A 19093-nucleotide genomic window follows, 5' to 3' on the forward strand; every position below is an offset into this window, starting at 1 on the left:
TATACTAATCAAAGAGTTTAACATATGTACAGAATCCTAAATCCCACTCTTTGCTTCAAAATAATTTCTTGCACAACCTTATACCACTGCTTTCCTTTCATCTCTGATAAAAGGCCTTCAGCAGTTCCAGTCATACTAACACTACTGCTGGTTGCTGTGGCTGCATGAGCAAAATGCAGTGACCTGCCAGAGAGCCCGTGACAGCTTCCCATTGTAAATATTCACATGGACAATTTCATCACTAACCCTGTGACAGGAACTGGGTGTTGCAGATACACTGGGAGTGTGGTGGGCTTGTAAGGAGGGTAACAGCATCATGGGCTATATTGATGGGAGCATAAGCAGGAGATCGAGGGACATAATTATCCCCCTTTGCTTGACCTGAACCACATCTAAATACTGTATCCAGTTTGAGATCCCCACCCCATCCCCCAGCATAGGAAAGATAGTGACACACTGGGACAAGCTCAGCAGGGGACACCAAGATGGTTGGAGCTGGACACGTGTCCTGTGAGGAGAAGCTGAGGGACTGGGACATTTCCAGCTTAGAGAAGGGACAGCTTCAGGGGCAATCAAGCAGCCCTCCGCCATCTACAAGGGGGTCAGCAGGATGATGGAGATAGGCTCTTCCCAGTGGTGCATGGCAGAAGTATGAGACACAACAGGTAGAAGCTGAAACAGCAGAGCTTCAGACTGGGTATAAAGAAAACCTCTTTCCCCATGAGAACAGCAGGACTCGTCACCCAGAGAGATTGTGCAGTCTCCATCCTTGGAGGTTTTCAAGACTCAAGAGGATAAATCCCTGAGTGAGCTGGTCTGAGCTCACAGCTGAGCCTGCTGTGGGCAGGTGGCTGGACTGACACCTCCTGAGCTCCCCTCCAGCCTGGGTGTTGCAATGAGCCTGCATTCCCCATTAGATCCAAACCTACCTCTGACTAGCAGGTCATCCACGAACCAGTAGTGAAGATATTAAAAAGCCTTCCCAGAAGCAGAAAGATGTATGTATTTTCAAAAAGCAGGATACACATGAGTACAAATACAAGTTTAAGAGAACCTGTGTACTTGTGCACATTTGTAAAAATATGTGCTAAAATCCAACTGTAAACTACCACTGTTAGGGATATGGTAATGAATTAAGACTATTCACCTTCAAAAACAGACTCCTTTAGAAGTTTTCTTTTCTCACTAAGCCAGCACGTCCTTCTCCATTCATACGTTTCAGTGGTTCTGCCAAGTCATCAAACTTAAGAGTTTTTTCATGTTTTTTCATGGACAGGACTACCTTGATCCAACTACTGCATGTTTTTTTAAAAGAAAAAAATTAAGAAAAGAGGGGAGTTGCTGGATGCAATGCTTTTCTTGAGAAGAAAAGATTAGTTAAATAAGAAAAATAAACCAACACCACACACATTTTTTGTATTCTCACTCAGTTGTTTCTATTCTAAACACAGGGTAATTTTGCAAAACCAAATATTAAAAAGAAAAAAAACCCTAGCATATTTCTTGAAAAAGAAAATATTTTAAAGTGTTATAAAGTCTTCTAAAAAATATCATTATTCTCATGTATCTCAAATTTATTTTTTGAAGTAACTGAGTTGTGCTCTAAGCTTCCTCAGGCTAGCCCACCTAATCAGTTGTAAAGAACACAAAAAAGGGACATCCCATTCCAGCTGTAAAATAAATAGATTAAAAGCCAATGCAGCCACTGACTTGTGTCATCAAATTCAACAATTCATCAATAAACTTTAATAACTTTGTATATAAGTCACTGAGAGTGCATTGAATTCAATCACAATTTAGGGTCACATGAGCTGCATTTAAATTCAAATACTGTGATGATATAGCCACCTGAAATGCAGAGCCTTCAAAAATCTTTAACTTGCAAAAGGCCAGTTTTTGAAACATTGGTAAGAAAAGGCTGACATACCGTGGTCTTTTTGTTTGCACACCTGTTTATCAAATAATGGCTTTTCAAATGATATATACACATCATCTGTATTCATTTGGATTAAATTGAATTTCCCCAAATCAAATTCCCTCCCAGTTTATTTCCTTTGCTGTGCATCCTTGGGCTGAGGGAAGCTGACTGCTGAGCTCTCACACCTCCCAGGAGCAAAGGAGGTCATGCTGACCTGTTCACCAGGGAAAGCACTGACCTCAGCTGCATGTGTGTTGTTTCTCATCAGTATTTTCTGCTGAGATTGCAAAGCATCCACAATTGCTATTTCCTTGTTCTCTCTCTTCCTCCCCCACAGCATTCATCCTTGGCACAGCAATAAACCCACCAGGACGAAGAAGTTGAAGGATGCTCTCCTGTCACTTTTTCTGCCCAGCTATGATTTCTATCCTTCCTCCACCTCCCCAGCTTATTTGCATTTTTCATCATCAACAGTCAGTCATAATAAGGTGAGAGAAAGGATTAAAAGCATCTTAGTAAACATTTGAGTCATCGTGGTCTAGTGATGAAAATCTCTCTATTTTAAATAGGCTTAGTACCTAAGCACTAGACTTCAAGAAATGTAATTGGGATTCACTGATCCTTTTTTATCAAGTAATTTTTCTTCGAGGTTCAAATGTGCCTCAACAGGGCACTTCACCTCTGTGAAGACTTAAGTCCGGATATCTCTGCAAGACTTAAGGAAGACAGCTCAGTGTTAAGCCCATTGTATGGATGAGGAATGTGAAAATGTAAAGACTAGATTTTACCCTGATCAAACAAAACCAAACAAAACACTAAGAACTTGTGTGACACCTCTACCAACACTGACGTTGCTAATGGCAGCAGTTCTGTGCAAAGATAGCAAAACTTCCCATGCAGGCACACTAAAGATATTCCACTGGTTTCTGCTTTGTTGTAAGGGAGCAATTGCTTAACCAGCTCTCAAAAAAGCCTTCTTGATTAAAAAGACAATGTTATCTAGGGTTTTGTCAAATACAGTTTTCAAGCTTGTCACCACAAGCAGGAATTTATTTTCCTTTTATACCAGAACTGACTAGTCTTTGGGCAAATTCCCTTGAAAGCAGCAAAGCTCAGGCTGATGGAAACAAAGCAAAGAGCCCTTCAGCTGCTCTCCAACATTGTGGCCAGCATGACTCCGTGACATTGCCACATGTCATCCTCCAAGCTTCAAGCAGGGCTCAGAGCTCCTCCACCCCTCTGCTACTCCTATTGTTCCACCACTATAAACAGCTGCTGAGACCCAAACAGCTCATCACGCAATGCTTTGGATGTAGCAGCACTTCAACAAACATTTCAAGCTCATATATTATATTTTAGTTCCAACAGTTCCTGTTATATAGGAATTCCTTGTCTATTCCAAAAAGAGACAAAGGGGCACAAAGGTGAATGGTTAGTGAAAAAGGGGAAGTGGGAAGGCAAGAAAGAAGATGTGATTAGATGAGCCAGTGTTACAGATTTCTGCTTTGCCACACACCTTTTCCCCAAGAGCCCACACCAGTTCTTTGCTGAAGAGTCCCAAGCATCTTTGAAACTTAGAAGAGCACCATATCCTTCGGGGAGCTCCCTGGGCAGTTTCTGCTTCCCAGGACACCCATCCACCTGATCTTCCAATTTTAACTCTCTAAGGAGCTGTACTTGTTTTCCCCAATGTCATCACTTTAAAAGTAGTTCCATTCCTGTGGTACAGGCTGCTACAACAGCTGTAACCACAGCTGTAGCATCCCTGGTGTCACCCACCACCAGAAACTACCAAGGTACCCTATGAACATTCTTGCTTGTCTCAGTCCTTGGCAAAGCACCTCTCCCCACCTGTCCCATGCCCCACCAGCCACCTCCCTGCTACCACTGATCTTTGGCCCAGATGCCCAAGGGCAACATCACTCCCAAGGCTGACACAGAGACAGTATAACCAAGGTACTTCCACAGCTGGCTACTACAGCAAGACTCTGCAAGTGAGGTTACAAATGGTGCACAAGGCTGAGAGGCCCTGCACAAGTCTTCACAGCATCAGCAGGATCTCCAAAATTAAAGCACACTTCCTTGGCCATTGAAAGGGAATGCAATGTTGTTGGAGAAGAATATATGTGTGCAGATTTCATCTACAGCACTTTCTAGAGACCTTGCCCCAAGGCTGATATATTAAAAAAAAATATGGATAATTTTGGTGTCCCCCAAGGGAATTCAGAGATGAAGCACTTGTATCTTCAATAACAAGCTGAATAAAATTGATTTCACGGATTATTATTTTTCTGGATTACTTAACAGATTTTGGGGGGAAAAGAAAATGGAATTTTTATTCAATGCTGTGAACTGTATCAGAGTAAAGGTAATCCCAAACCCTACCTCTGACAGTGGCCAACAGCAGATGCCAAAGTAGAGAGCATAGGAACAGAGACAATGTCAAATGAGGCTTCCACAGGGGCTTCAACCATCCCACAGTCTGGGTACGTCTTGAAGCAAGACTTCCACAGCTTTGTTTTATGCAGTAACTCTCAACAGCCTGTCCTTCCATAAACTTTTCTTCTTGTTTTTTGAATCCATTTACACATTCAGCAAGACAGAATCCACACTCACTCCTACAATTCAATTGTGTGGTGTGTGAAAAAGTAGTTTCTTTTGTGCTTAAATTTACTGTCAGGCTTGTTGGTTTTAGGGTGTGGTGGTGGGTTTTTATTGTTTTTTTTTATTAAAAGGCGCATATTAGTTTTCCTGTGAAAAAGTGGGTATTCAGCGCTGCCCTCTAACCACCCCTGGGCCAGTCAGAACTGACAAACCTTTATCACATTAACTTGCAATCCTCTTTTTCAAGCTGGGGAGCCCCAATGTACTGAAATTCTAGTTCCCCTTTTCCATATCTTGTTTCTGACCTTGACCTTCACTTGCCATCTTTTAATTAGCCATTAAGCTTCAAAAGACCTGTAGCTGCCTGTCACAAGCCTTTGGCAATAGCCCTGCCAAGTCCACTGCATCAATGGGCACAAAGTGCAGTAGGCCAACAACAATGAATTTGTAAAGCAAAATAGGTGGAGCACATCTAGTTTAATTTTATTCCAAGGATACTCATTTTAAATAACACGAGCTCAGTCTACCACGTGTGCCACAGCAAGGTAAGTGGGAATAATCAGAAGATTTGCTTCAAAGTGCACTCCTGGTCTGAATTAACATGCTTACGGCACCACATCATCTATCAACTGGATTAACCTTCAGCTCAGGTTGGTTCACAAATCCAAGTAGTAGTTCAGTTTGAACTACTTAGATGTCTTAGAAATCTTAGAAAGATGACTTAGATTGCTTACTTAGAAATCCTTCGATTTCTTCAACACAAAAAAACTTTCCACTAGAAACATTTAGTACAAGGGCTCATTTAACACTGTTTCTTATGGTCTTGTCATCTTTTCCCACTTCTTTTACAACTCAAACAGGATCAAAATATTTCTCTGGTTTCTGTTTCTGATGTCTTGGAAGGATTTTTGGCATGTACCCCTCCCCAGTTCATTTTGTACTACTTTAGCAATCAAACTAAAAAACCTAACAACTTTACCAGAACTTATGGTCCTTGCCATTTTACTTTATTGGATATGACTTCCATTTAAAAAAAAAAAAACCACAACATATTTTTATTTCTAATAGACCCTTGTAATTTTCTGCTTACACATACTATCTTTTTCATTTTATTATTGGTACTTTTTAAGTCTTCCTTGACAGGAGACAAATATTTACTCTTAGTTTCTAATAATGGTACATTGAAACAAAACAAACATAAGAAGTCTTGATGCATTTCATCCTTTTAGCTGCTCCTCTTATTTTTCTCTCAACACATTTTCTCATATCATTTAGATCCACTTTTTAAAGTTACTTTATGTGGTTTCTTGAGTAGCAGATTGATGCTGAATTTGAAGTCACTGTGCTTCCTACACTTCTTTAATCTAACGAAGATGAGACATTCAATGCTTTCTTTGGCATTCCCTCTAAACACTGACATTTGGAATTAAAATTTTATCCAGGATGTTTTCTTTCTTCTTAATAAGTGCTTCCTACTAAACAATCTTTATAATTGAGAGCTTTTGTCCATCCTCCAAAAGAAAATCCCTGTATTAAGCGCTGATGTTCGCTTTCTTAGAAATCAGGGTGCTGCTGCTGCTGCACGCTGGGGCTGGTAACACCTGGCAGGAGAGGATGGGGCCAGGCTCTCCTGGGAAGCAGCACCATGCCCCAGCCATACGCAGAACAGCTGCTTACCTCTCCCACTGCGCAAAGCTACTTGTTTAGTAAATACTACATATACGTGCACACATTAAGCATACATTTGTACAGCAGTGTATTTACAAAAGCCTTTCTTCTCCCCCTTAGGCCGTCTGCCAGAAACACTCAACTGCAGCAGTTCAAGATTTCTCTATAGCCTAGCCTCACATTAAAAATTTGAGCCAGCATATGACCCAGCCTCCACCAGTCATAAAGTGTTTAACTATTAACTACTCATTAGACCACAAAAGATTTGCATCAACGGCACGCTTCCTGATCCAGCCATGGCATTACAGCTGGATGAAGTGCTGGTTTAAAGAGCAGAACCTGAAAGCTGGTGGGGTGACCTCCTCCAGCCAGAGAGGTGAGCAGGAGCCTACACTTGCATTGGGGCTCGCCCTGTGGGGAGCTCAGGTTTCAGTCGGAGGCTCTCTTGGAGCTCTTGTGCTCTGGGATGAGATAAGCAGAGCCTAATAAGACATCTAGTTTCTGTGCATGATCCCATCAGCTCTAATCAAAGCATGGTAGAAGCTGGTTATGCTGGAACAGCATGCAATTGTGTAAAATGTTAGCAATTACAGCTATACAAAGTATTCAAGAAAGCACTAGTTACAACCAATTTTGAATCCAATGAATGGTACTCAGATTAAATGTTTAAGTCTCCTTTCCCAGTTCTGCCCTATCACACACAGGGTAATCCAAAAGGAGCATTACCTACAGCTAAAAAGCCTTTGGGAAATACATAGGAAGATATTTTGAAAGAAGTGCCACATATAAATCCAACTCCACTGAAATCTCTAGAATGCAGCTTTGTTCCAACGACTACAGCCCAGCAGAGACTCCCCCTCCTGCAGATGTCTATTCTCAGCCTTCTGCTGTAGAAGGTGACAACAGTACACGTGTGTCGTACCCAAAGAGACTGCACTCTATATGCGCACAATGGAGCGGGCAGTGGAAACATCACAAGCCACAAACTTTGAGCCTCTCTTTACACAACTTCTTCATACCACAGCTCAAACCATTTCCTTCCCCCTTCTCCAGTAAGGAGAACTGCGTGCATTCTAATCCAGGGGAATTAAATGGAAATAAGATTTAGACCCTGACCACCTCTTACTGCAAAAAGTAAGTGTCATCATTCCAAACATATCAAAGCACTGACTAAAAATCTTAACAGAAAATTAAAACTCATTCTGGAAGAAGAAATATCCAGCCAGATGTTTTCCTTAGTCCTAATTTTCAGACTAATGTTTTTTCATGTTCTTCATTAAATATGGTTCAGACAAGTTCTCTGCAGGCACAGGAACCCCATCTAGCAAAGGTCATTTCAAGGACCAAATAACTGGTAGTGACTGACCACCACCACGTACTACTGAATGATCCACAGCCATTGAAAAGTTAAAAGATTGACAGCAGGGAAAATAGTCCAGCCATAGAAGAGCACTGGTTTACAATTCAGGGGCTTTCTATTCCCCCGTTTGCTTTGCAGTGCCGAGCAAACTTGGCTTACCTCCCTCTCCATTCCCCAAATCACCCACGGAGAGCAACAGCTGATCTCTCCTGCAGACGGAAACATTGTGAAGAGCAGACACAAATCCACTGAGCGCTACAGGGAACCACAGCTCCCCAGCTGTGTGGGCTGCAGTCCCCAGGTACTACCCAAGACAGGTATTTATTATCAGACACCAATCAGGATTAACCTACCTCATTAACAGCAGCAGTTAGCTTTTCAACCAGAGGAATTAAAAAGATGCAAAGACTACTAACTGCTGGCCAAAGTCTCATTATTTTAAGTTAACAAAGCTGATGACAATGCCATGGCTACAATAAGACAGAAGTCAGCTCTTCGTGCTGGTACCCTCCCACAGAAGCACCTCTGGTCCAGGCGCTGCCAGTTTCCAGGAGCTGCCATGTAACATTAATGCCAACACATTCTTGACAGTCATTTTCCTTAGGGTTACATGCAGTGTCCACTTATGTTGTCCAACAGCAGAGCCTGAGGACAGAACTAAAGTTTCTAAACCTACTGATTCTTCTCCTGTAACAAGGGAGTTCCCTACACCAAGCCTCCAGTTTCCAGGCACTTACAAACTCCTCATATTTCCTTTCCTGAAGAAAGGTGATGAGAAGCCAGGTGATGAGCTGAGCCTACGTGTTCAATCCTAGTTTCATGGCATACAGTTTCAAGAAAATGTTTGCTTTTACCCCTCCTCCCCCCCAGTTTAGAAGTTTCAGACATTGCATAATTAAGGCAGTTTCCCCAACTTACACAATGCTTTCTTTTCTCCTTCTCTTCCCTTACATCCTCCAAGTTGGTGAAGCAAACGACATGGACAAAGCTCCAAGAAGTCTGCATGAGGAAGAGCAGCGGTCCTGATACATTCTCACCAGTCATACTACAGACCTCCCAGACCCAGCCAGATGAGGTGAGCGCCAGCCTTCCCCCACCACGTGGGGATGCTCCTCATCAGAAAGAGTTACACCTCTGCTCAGCAATTCTCTTCAGAGAGGCAGAAGGAAAAGGCAAATCCAAACATGCATAGTTGCTTTGCTTTCTTGCTTTAGACCTACTGACATCCCCTTTTCCTACTCTTCAGTTCAAAGGATTGTATTTTACCTGCTGTCCTTACTCCAGCTCCAGGAACACCTGGATCTGAGAAGCGACCAATAGTTCCAGGCAGCTACTTTTCCCAAGCCTTCAGCAGCCTGGCTGCAACTGAGTTAGAGCTGCAAGTGTGACAGCTGAGCCAGGAGAGAAGCTCTGAGAGCTTGCTCTGGTGTAGGCTAAGGGTGGGAGGACTGGAAGAGGACTGATGTACCAGTGCTTGTATAAGGCCTTGTGACAACTAGCAGTTGTCTCAGTGGTTTTGCAAGTATCAGTTGTATTTACTCTAGCTGAAGTGTTGCTGTCTGCAATACAAATTCAGGTTTCCTATGGCTGCTTCCCAACTCAACATTCATGAAACAGCCAACACCCTTGGTCAGGATCAAGGCTTCGTCATGGTAGATACTAGGTAGATAAAGAAGATGACTTCATCCCATCTTAAAGACTTGGCAAAGATAAAGAGGAAATAAGATGATGGCAGTGTTCCTGGAAAGGGAAAAACCATATTTAACCATGCCGCCTCTTGGCCTCTATCAAAATAATGATTATGCTTAAAGCCCCAATTGCATGCAAATATGTAAATAAAAACCAAGACTCAGACTCAGAGCCGGGAAGTTGTTTAGCTGAAGCCTGAAACCTCTTGTCTGTAATAATCTTCCTGCCTTCTGATTAGAGCCAAGAAAAGGGTTTAGCATTTCTCCTCTTCTCTAATACTATTTGTAAATGTGTTTTTCCTCCCTCCTATCTTTCCAGTTGGTTTCATTTATGTAGACATGCCAGTGTGGTAAATTTCAGACCTATAATTTGTAGCTTCCTGACTTGGGGATGGTTCTGAACTAGTTCTCATATGGCTGTTCCTCCAGCTAAATATTTATACACGTATACACTGTGCATAGCTTTTACTTATGTGCATGAGCAAAGGCTCTGCATGCTTCACATAATTTTTCAGAGTCTACATGTGTTTTCAATCATGACAACACAGTGAAAATATGTGCCTACAAAACACATTTTAAATGTATTTCTACAAAACAGTATGTGCTTACCCTTGAGGTGTCCTCTATATATAGAAAAGCTGAAGATTAGACTTCCTGTTCTCATTCTTTCCCTTCAAGTTCTTCTCTTTTTATTCATTGTATCCAGGTTTCCATTATGACCCAGCTATACATGATGTTCTCACTGGCATGGAATCAATTCAAATGTGAATTTTGATAGTACACATGTACATGATAAAGCATGAAACTATCCCCTAAAGAGGCATTTGAACTTCATATTTCAGTCAGCTCAACAACGATGCTGCGAGAATGAATGGGCACCATTCTCCTGCTCGGTGTCTACTAAGAGACCACAGCTTACAAGTCTTCAGTGTGCCAAAAAGGAGTACAGTTATAAATGACTATTGACACTCACTGCCATCATATTTAACATATACATGATTTAAATATCTTTTCTTTAAAAAAATCAAATTCAATTTTGTCTACCAGAGTGGTTTTAAACAGTCATTTAGCTCCAAAGCCTTTTGATTGTTTGTTTGTTCGTTTGTTTGTTTGTTTGGGGTGGTGGGTGTGGTGGGGAGTTGTTAAGTAGTTTTAGCTTGTGGATGAGGCCATACAAGTCATTCCAAGTTTTCTTCCTGATGGCAAACCCGAAGGAATTTACAAGAAGTTTCACACCCAAACCTTGCAATAAGCTACATTCACTATCAAATGTCAGTTACCCTGTTGACCCCAAATAGGAAATATAAAGAGCCATAGCTAGTTCTTGATTGTCTCACAGTTTTTTATAAGACTTTGTAATAAGAGTTAAACATTACTTTCTCCTACCATCTTTGTTTTCCTACTCCTGAGACACAAGATGTTAGGCAGGCTGAGGAGCCCTGGGACCTGCGCTCACATCTTGCAAGTTCACAGTTAACGCTGTTTACCTCTGGGATAGCCTTCCCTTACCGATATACAAAATACACCTGACCACAGCCTGAAGACTAAAATAGATGAGATTTAACAAAATTGATTTGGGTATTCCATGGCTTTTTTTATTCTTTGAAGTACTCTTCAGAACAGTTCTCAAAGTCAACAATGCTACGTAAATGTATTCACACACAGATAAATGCTTGCAGGACCAGGGCATAAGTTAAGCACATTCTACAGACTTGGCTAGTATCTGGGTTTACAGAAGACTATCTATTTGACTTATATATGAACCATTTTTATCATCATTATCTTGAATGGATTTTTATTGATGTGCATGACTGGACAGTCTGTGCTTTATATGAATACCCATATTCATCCACAGAGGACAAATCATCTTTCTCCTACTGCAAGTTTGTCATGGGGCAGAGAGACCCACACACAACTCAGTCAGGCAGTCAAAAGCCACAAATAACAAATAGGAAACCATGGAAGCAGTTTCTGAAGGATTTGTACACCAGACTGTTATACCTCAGCTGCATGTCATGCTGTTACAAATGAGTTAAGTTGTACAATTCAGGATCTTCTTGCAGTATATTTGAGATTTTTTTAAAAAAAGAGGGCTGAGTGGATCAGAAAATCCAAGCAGCACTAGTCTCCACTAAAACTCCTCAGAAGCCCAGCTAGCTGCATAGCTACTGTTGTGCCCTCCTGCAGCAGTCATACAAATAAAAGCCTGGCTGCCCAACCAGTCAGACAGCAAGCGCCATCTGCTCACACAGTGATATTGGGGGGGGGCGGGAAGTGAAATAACACAGCAACAGAACATTTTCAGAAATTCCAGATGAGGGCTAGCCTTTTGCCCAGATCCATTGGAAATAAATCTAAAGAAAGTAATATGAGACTATGCTGTATAAGTAATACACGTATCAGTAGTTACTGTCTGCACACTCACACAGAAGTTCCCATCTTTGCCAAAACCAGCAGAGACTGATGTAGGGTCTGCAGGGTTACTAACACAAGATGCTGCAGTTTGCAGAAAAGCACCAGATCTCTCCAGCTGTACCTCTAATGTCTGCGTACGCTCCGTGAAAGGAGAAAAGTGAGGAAGCTCCAGCAGGCAAGCACCAAAGAGTATTGCATCTAAGAGGAAGACCTTCCTCAGACAGACCTTCTGACCAGCACCACAGGCACAAATGCCTCAGACCCACCAATGCTGGGCAGTCAGTTGGTGCCAGTCTCCAAGGAGTGAGGTTCAGCAGTGGTGCCACTGTGCCTGCTTTCACCTCACACAATGACTGTGCTGTGTGGATGGACTCTGCAGACATCAGACGTGCTTTGGTGTAGGGTATCTTACTCTTTGCTGTAATCTACAATCCTCCTCAGGGATCTTCAGCAACACCCAGCACTCCTGGCACAACAGGATAATCAGACAGACACATCAGCTCCTCCAGCCATGGTCCGGTCCCTACCACAGCACCATTTCTCCTCCACCCTCCTGAGTAGGACCTGGCACTGCTGCAGCCTTGTTCTGCAGTGGGAGGAATCCAGCAGAAAAGCAGAGATACCAGGAGGACAACCAGCTCACTTGGGAGCTTTCTTAAGAGCCCTTTGGTCCCAAAACAAACTCTGGACTACAACCTCTCTCAACCATCAACTATCTCTTCCTAATGAAAACTCTGGGCCCAGGACCTGTGTGCAGGGTCACTGGCAAGAGGAAGGTACTGATGAGGAGCTGTTTTGGGCAACAAGGAGGCAGAAGGACTTAATGATGGCATGTTTGGGAGAGAAAGGCTTGAGCATGTCCTGAATGCACAAGTCTTCCTGACAAGTGTCCCAGTGCTGGCTGTGTCTCCCAACAGAGCTTCAGGCTCCTAGCGCCAGTCAGATATCAAGAGACAAAAACTGAAGGTAAAAATAAGTAACCTGCAGTCTCGAGCCAGAAGCCATTTGGGGTAACAGGTTTGTTCCCTGAAACGTTTACCATGTTTGAGTCTTGTTTTAAGCTTGGAATGGAAATTCAGACCACTGTTTTACCCAAATTTTATCCAAATATGCAAATGCACAGGAAAAATAAAACAGGAATTTTAAGTAAAATTCTGTTGGTAAAACTGAGCACAACTTTAATCTATTTTCTCCCATTCTGATAAACTCACAATTTGACACAATGGTATTACAAATTTAATCCAGAATAACCCACTTTTCCTATTCATTCTGATGAGGATCTCTCAAGAGAATAAATGGTTCTTTAAGGCAAAAAGAATTGAAATAAAACATTTTTTAAAAAGGTTAAGTGGCGTCTGATAGTCTACAATCTGTCAAATTCAGCAAACAAGGAGGGGGGAAACTCTACCTTGTAAATAAGGCAATAACAAATCTAGTTTCTACACCCTGGAACGAAGCCAGGATCTAAGTGTGAAGGATTGAGAGGAAAATATGTTGTAAATTCCTTCAAGTGAAAGTCCCTATTTAAAAGGCAGAGAACACCAGTTTTAGAAAGGTCATGAAGTCACAGCAGTTTTTTCAAAGCACAACTCCTAAATGTCAATTTGACCTCTTTTTAAAGGCAGAGACAGACACAGCTGCACTTGGAGTGTAACCCTTACGCTAGAAAGAGAATAGCAATGAATAACAAGATGTTTTGCACTGAACTTTGTGTAGACAGCCATAAAAAATTTAAATATGTACTCAGTAAGCATCACAACCTCAATGATTGTAAAAATTTATTGCTGTGTATTCTCAGTTGAAAGAAAAAAAAGGGGGAGGGGAGAGAAATATGCCTCTTGTACAGGCATAAAGTTGCAAGTCACACAAGCTGCATAATTACACCATTCACTTGAGCCTGGTTTTACCCCCTTTCTAGGTAAGAGGACTTGCTGTGAGGACAGGGAAATGTGGCAACTGGCAGACCTGTGTGCCTTGACTTTATAAGTCTAAGCTTTTGGGAAGGGTTGTAGCAAAGGTGGAAGAATGACTCTGAAAGACAGAGCTGACAAGTCCTGCTATTCCATCTCTGATAAATATTACAGATGAGTAGTTTAAATTCAGGTGGGATTCAAAAATACATGGGCATATACACATATACCCACAAAAATACACACATGTAAATGCTCATAAAAAGCTCAGGCAAAATCCCCTGAAACTTGGAAGCTGGACTGGAAGATTCATTTTACATTAAGCCTTTGCATTTTATTCATAAATTAAATAGAATGTGGGTGTTGTGACTAACTGGCAGACAGTAAATTGAGCCACTGTGTGGTGTTTGCCACGAGATAAACTGTTGCTTCTCCTGATTTTTAAATGGAGGTTAACTGAACTCTGGCACACTCCACTAAAACCAAGAAGACAAGGAACAATTTCATGAATATATTCCCATGGTCCATCAAACATTTGTCACTTACATTGCCCAGATACACTGTCTGTTGGGGTCTGCAGATAAGTTAGTTGACCTCAAAGACTTAGTTAGCCGTGTACCTTTAAGACAGATTGTCAGGTATGTGAACAGGATGTGAAGAATCGGAACTTAGAACCACAGCATACGGGCACCTACAGCAACAGCAAATAGCAAGCAAGAAGGAGGACACAAAAAACCTATCAGGGTCTAACACCTGCACTGTGTAAGATATATAAATAGTTTGTATAAACAGTAAAGGCCATTTTGTCCGAACCCAGCCACGCAGACATAGTGTTTCTTTTAAGTCTGCCTCGACTTGCGTCACCACAACTGTCAAAGTTGATGAACACACATATCAATAGCCTGATATTCTGCTCTATTCCCCATCACAAAGGTAACTGATTCTGCTTTCCAAGGGAAGCAAAAATGTAGGGTGCAACCACACTCAAGAACGTGAAAGAAAGATCTGGCTCCAACTCTCCAAAGCTTTCCTGAACATGTATAGCATAATACGATACCTTGATCCTGGCCCTCCATTTCTATTCACCTCAGATGCAATTGTACACACATGCAGAAGTGACTATGAAGTAGATATAAGTGACCTGGTAACATTTGACATGCATCTCCTGCATAACACCAGAGGCCTCATGGCAAATGCTCCAGCCACTTGCTGTTACTCCCAGTCAGGATGCTGGCAGATCACACACACACACACAACAAAACACAATACCAATAAAACATTGCAAGAAAGAAGGGTGCTAAACCCTAGAGCAAAACTACTATGAACCATAGGACACGTAGGTAGACTCAAACAGCAACCATCTGGCAAAGCTGCCACATTTCAGGCAGTACATATCTGAGCATCTCCAGCCTATTCGGAGTTCTACTGTGGCTCAAGAAGAGATGCAGACACATAAATATCTCATTTGCACCTTTCTGCATACTTTGAGAAACAGAGGTTATTAGTTATTGGTTTTTATCTTATCAGATTATTATTCTCCTGCATTGCTACTTTACTATGTGTATTATTCCCCACCCCCCAAAAAAATTAAAACACAGTGTCATTAATCAGAAGTTTTTCCCACTAATAAATTACTTAATTAATATGTTTATATAGACTCTTTTTGCACAGTTAGAGTCATGTTGAAATTGCTCTAATTAAAATATTTCCATTTATTTGCATGACTAATCAGTATTTATCAGCAACATGGCACTTTATATCTTCAAAGCACTTCAACTGCATATAAATGGATTACCTGAAAACTTGCCCAAGAACATACTTTGGAATCTGATACACAGACTCAGCTATTGCTTCCTAAAATCACTACTGCCTTTGTATGTGCATCAAGTCACAGAAAGGATAACAGTGACGGGCCTGAAGAAGTGCATAGTGCATGTGTTACTTACAGAAAGAATTAATGGTCCATAAGAGACAAAGACAGCAGACCAGATAGTGTTCAGTGATGACATGGAAAAGCAGATGGCTTACTCCTTTGAGTGGTTGAAGAGACACAGTCTATCCCACTTCCCACCATGCTTTTTGTTGAAGAGAGCTGTTGTACGCATGTGCAAATGAAACCCCACATCTTTAAAATTGCTAGCAAGGGACCTGCCACCATTCTTTCAGTTCCTTTTCTTTGGAGCTTTCTACAGACTTGCATACCAAAATAATCAGGGCATCTGGTGCTGCTTTCTGGAGACTGGCCACTAATGACTTGCACTGTATGGAAAACTAATTTTTCAGTATGCTGCCATCACTGCGTCTCCCCACAAAGCTCTTATCCCTGGGCCACCACCCATTGGTTGAAAGATGGGGTTGGGTACTTTTTTTTTTTTTTGCTTCACAGCTTGTTTTAACAAAGAACTTATACAGAAACAAACTACTTCCATCAGCACTGAGCTACCCTGCCTGTCCACTAGTTACTTTTCCTTTTTAAAAATTAAGGATTACAATAGGAACCAGGCAGAGGAAGGTCTTTCAGCTTCATCATACCAAAGGAAGCAATATTAAAGAGTAGGTTTTGTAGATCTGTTGGTTTTGTTTTCAAAGACTGAAACACCTTTTAGAACTATCAGTATGCTTTCCCTTGAAGACTCAGAAGTGTAGCACCATCCTTAATACTTTCCTTTCGTTAAGGGAAAAACACCCTGTAGTTTTTCAAAATAAATAGCTTTTTACAATGTTCTGCAAGTGCCTTGACTGAAGACATGACAATAGTAATCATAGAAGATGATGAGTCGATTCCAGATAACTACAAAACAGCAAAAGTACTGATTCTTTTATGTTACTGCTCCCTGTCCTTTTTTCCTCTATGGCGCCACTGAACTGAATCCCCTCATGCATTGACTCACATTGCTTCAGGCTCCTTTAAGCCTCAAAACTTCACTATGGTTATAGTGATTTGAAGTGCATATGGTGGCTTTTATCCAGAACAACCTGGAAGCGCTTGATGAACTCTACCAGGAGGCAATTATGCACAGCCTACTCACATCTCTGCAGATTCATAACATTGGAAAGAGACATCAAGAGATCATTAAGTCTGTCCCTCCCAGCAGGATCAATTATACTTGGGCTATTCCTGACAGAGGCTGCCTAACCTGTTCTTAAATACATCAAATAATGGAGGTTCCACAGCTTCCTTCAGCAGCCCAAACCAGTGCTTAACTCTCCTTGACATTAGGTTTTTCTACTGATTTTAGGCTCCTAAGCCCACTGTCTCTTATCTTGTAAAAATCTGTCCTATAAGTTTCTTACACATATCTTTATAATGTTTATTCTTACAACACCAGTCCAGTCACCTCTTCTTAAGACTATGCAACACCATTTTATTTAATATTTCCTCAAAGGCCAATGTTTTCTGAGCAAAGAACTGTTACCCCCCTCGTTAGAACTACCTGCTGTGGCGAGTACTTCAGGTTATGTGACAGGCACTGCCAGCCCTAAAATGACAGTCACCAAAGAGAATGGAAGTGCCCCCCAGCACAGTCAGCAGGAGACTCTCTTGAAGAACCTGCTGAGAAGAGTAGTCCTGACCCTTTTTTTCTGTTCTGTGTTAGAACAGTTGTTGGTTAGAAATACAAGCAATTCGCCATCATTTCCCAGGCAGATTATTATTCATACTGACACAGTCACAGAGTTTGGTGCAGACAAAAGAAGATTTGAATGCCTGCTGGTTGTGTCCCTCTTCAACTTGGGATGGGGGGGTGGAAAAGAAAAAGAACAGAAAAGAAAATCAAGCCAACAAGAAGATCTCTGAGCAAAGCTTCTTTGTGTTGCTTTTTCCATTCTGCTGCTCTTTAGGCCTTTTGAGCTGTATTACTACAATTCAGTATGAAAGTGCCTAGAGACCAATTAAATCACTGACCCAACATGCTCAGGAAGTTACAGCTGTAAGATATGGCTTGCTACACACACACAAAAAAAAAAACCCAACCAACCACCAACAAAACCCCCCACAACTTATGATCTAAATAGATAAGACTGTAATAAAAGGATAGAGCATTAAAAACAGTTAATTTGTTTGCCAACGTCAATTAAACAAAACATCCCACAGAAAACTAGATACATCCTACATACAAAAAACTAAAGATCATGTAGCTGTAGGGTGTGTGCGGGGGGAGTGTCTGCAAAACTACTATCGCCCCCACGCCTGTCACCTGTGGCCCCCACTCCTCAGCTGGAATCCTTTGCAGCATTAGACAGCCCTTCACTACCACTGAGCTTAGGCAGGTAAACATACACATTAAGTTTACAACACAGGCAGCACAAGAGAAGCAGAGTTGTCATCTTCTGGCTGGTGGCTGAGAGGCATCAAATCTCACAGTTCACCTCTGGATTTCGAGAGGGGAGCAGGAGCACAGAAGCCACCCAGTCTAAAGGATCCCCAGCCCTAGCACAACTCCCATGTCCTCCCCATGAATCACCAGTTGAAATATAACTTATACTAAGCAAATGGTTTCTGGGAAGTGGATAAAGCACTACTATTTCAAAATAAAACCACTGGTAACCTAGTTGTAATATATATTGCCTCTTCAATCCTCTGAAAAAGTTTTAACTTACCACAAATCTAGAGATCTCTCAGGAAAATCATAAAGTTTGCACATATGAACCAAGAGGCTTCCCCTCCCATGGAGGCTCCTTCCCATCTTCCTTTTCTTCCCCCCCACCCCAAATACAGGAAGAGAGATCACCAGCTGCCTGCTGAAGAAAACAACCACCAAAGAGTGCACATCATTCAGATGGCTTGGATGATTCAGCTTTTCCACGTGAACTTTGCTGAAGTTGCACACAAATGGTGCTTTGTGCATTTCTGAATCAAACACATAATTAATAGTCCAAGTACATATCAACACAATCTCTATTTGATGCACTTTTCATCTAAAACAGTGTATCCGTTACCTTACAATGGCTCCGGTTCTCAAACCTATCAATAATTATATCTACCTGTGCTTATATACTGTGGTATATATCCCCAGCCTTTAAAAATCCATTTTACATTGTTCTCAAAAGTTGCACCAAACAGGGCAGTGAAAAGAGGATCTAGTGACGAGCTCATCATTTTGAAAGCCACCTGATGTGATGTGCATTGGTTTTAGAGTGGGAGGACTGGGAACAGAAAAGCCAGATGTTGCAAGCAGTCTGCTCTCCCAGATACAACAGCACAATAAGCAGCAGCTTGATCATAACCGTCCCTCAAAATTACCTGCAGCTACATTTTGAAAGTTCAAGATATTCTTATTGTCTGGAAACTTGTAGGAAAATAATATTAAAAGTTTCCAGACAGCAGGCTGAGAGGAAAAAAAAAAAAACCCACACACAAATGCAAAACGCATACACATTCACTTGGTGTATTTTTGGTTTAGCACTGCTCAAAGATGAAGAAATAGCGCCTGTTTTTACTTCTCTAATTTCCTTGGCCTTTTCTTGTTTGTTCAAATGTTCACTTGAATCCTCTTCATAAACAGCATCCTATTTTCATTTCACCCCTGCA

The 19093-nt window shown here is 41.6% G+C and overlaps 1 protein-coding gene across 2 annotated transcripts in view; it reads right to left on the reverse strand.

Moving 5' to 3' along the window:
* Positions 1-18481, reverse strand: part of IPCEF1 (interaction protein for cytohesin exchange factors 1) — an 85429-nt gene extending 66948 nt beyond the window's left edge. Inside the window, exon 1 of one of the 2 annotated variants that reach the window (XM_056342692.1) lies at positions 18163-18481. The gene's annotated coding sequence lies outside the window, so the exon portion shown is untranslated. The remainder of the gene's footprint in view (positions 1-18162) is intronic. The other variant, XM_056342694.1, reaches the window with a different exon arrangement.
* Between the last annotated feature and the right edge of the window lie 612 nt (positions 18482-19093).

This window comes from Falco biarmicus, chromosome 6, assembly GCF_023638135.1.
Source record: "Falco biarmicus isolate bFalBia1 chromosome 6, bFalBia1.pri, whole genome shotgun sequence".
In the NCBI taxonomy this organism is placed as follows: domain Eukaryota; kingdom Metazoa; phylum Chordata; class Aves; order Falconiformes; family Falconidae; genus Falco; species Falco biarmicus.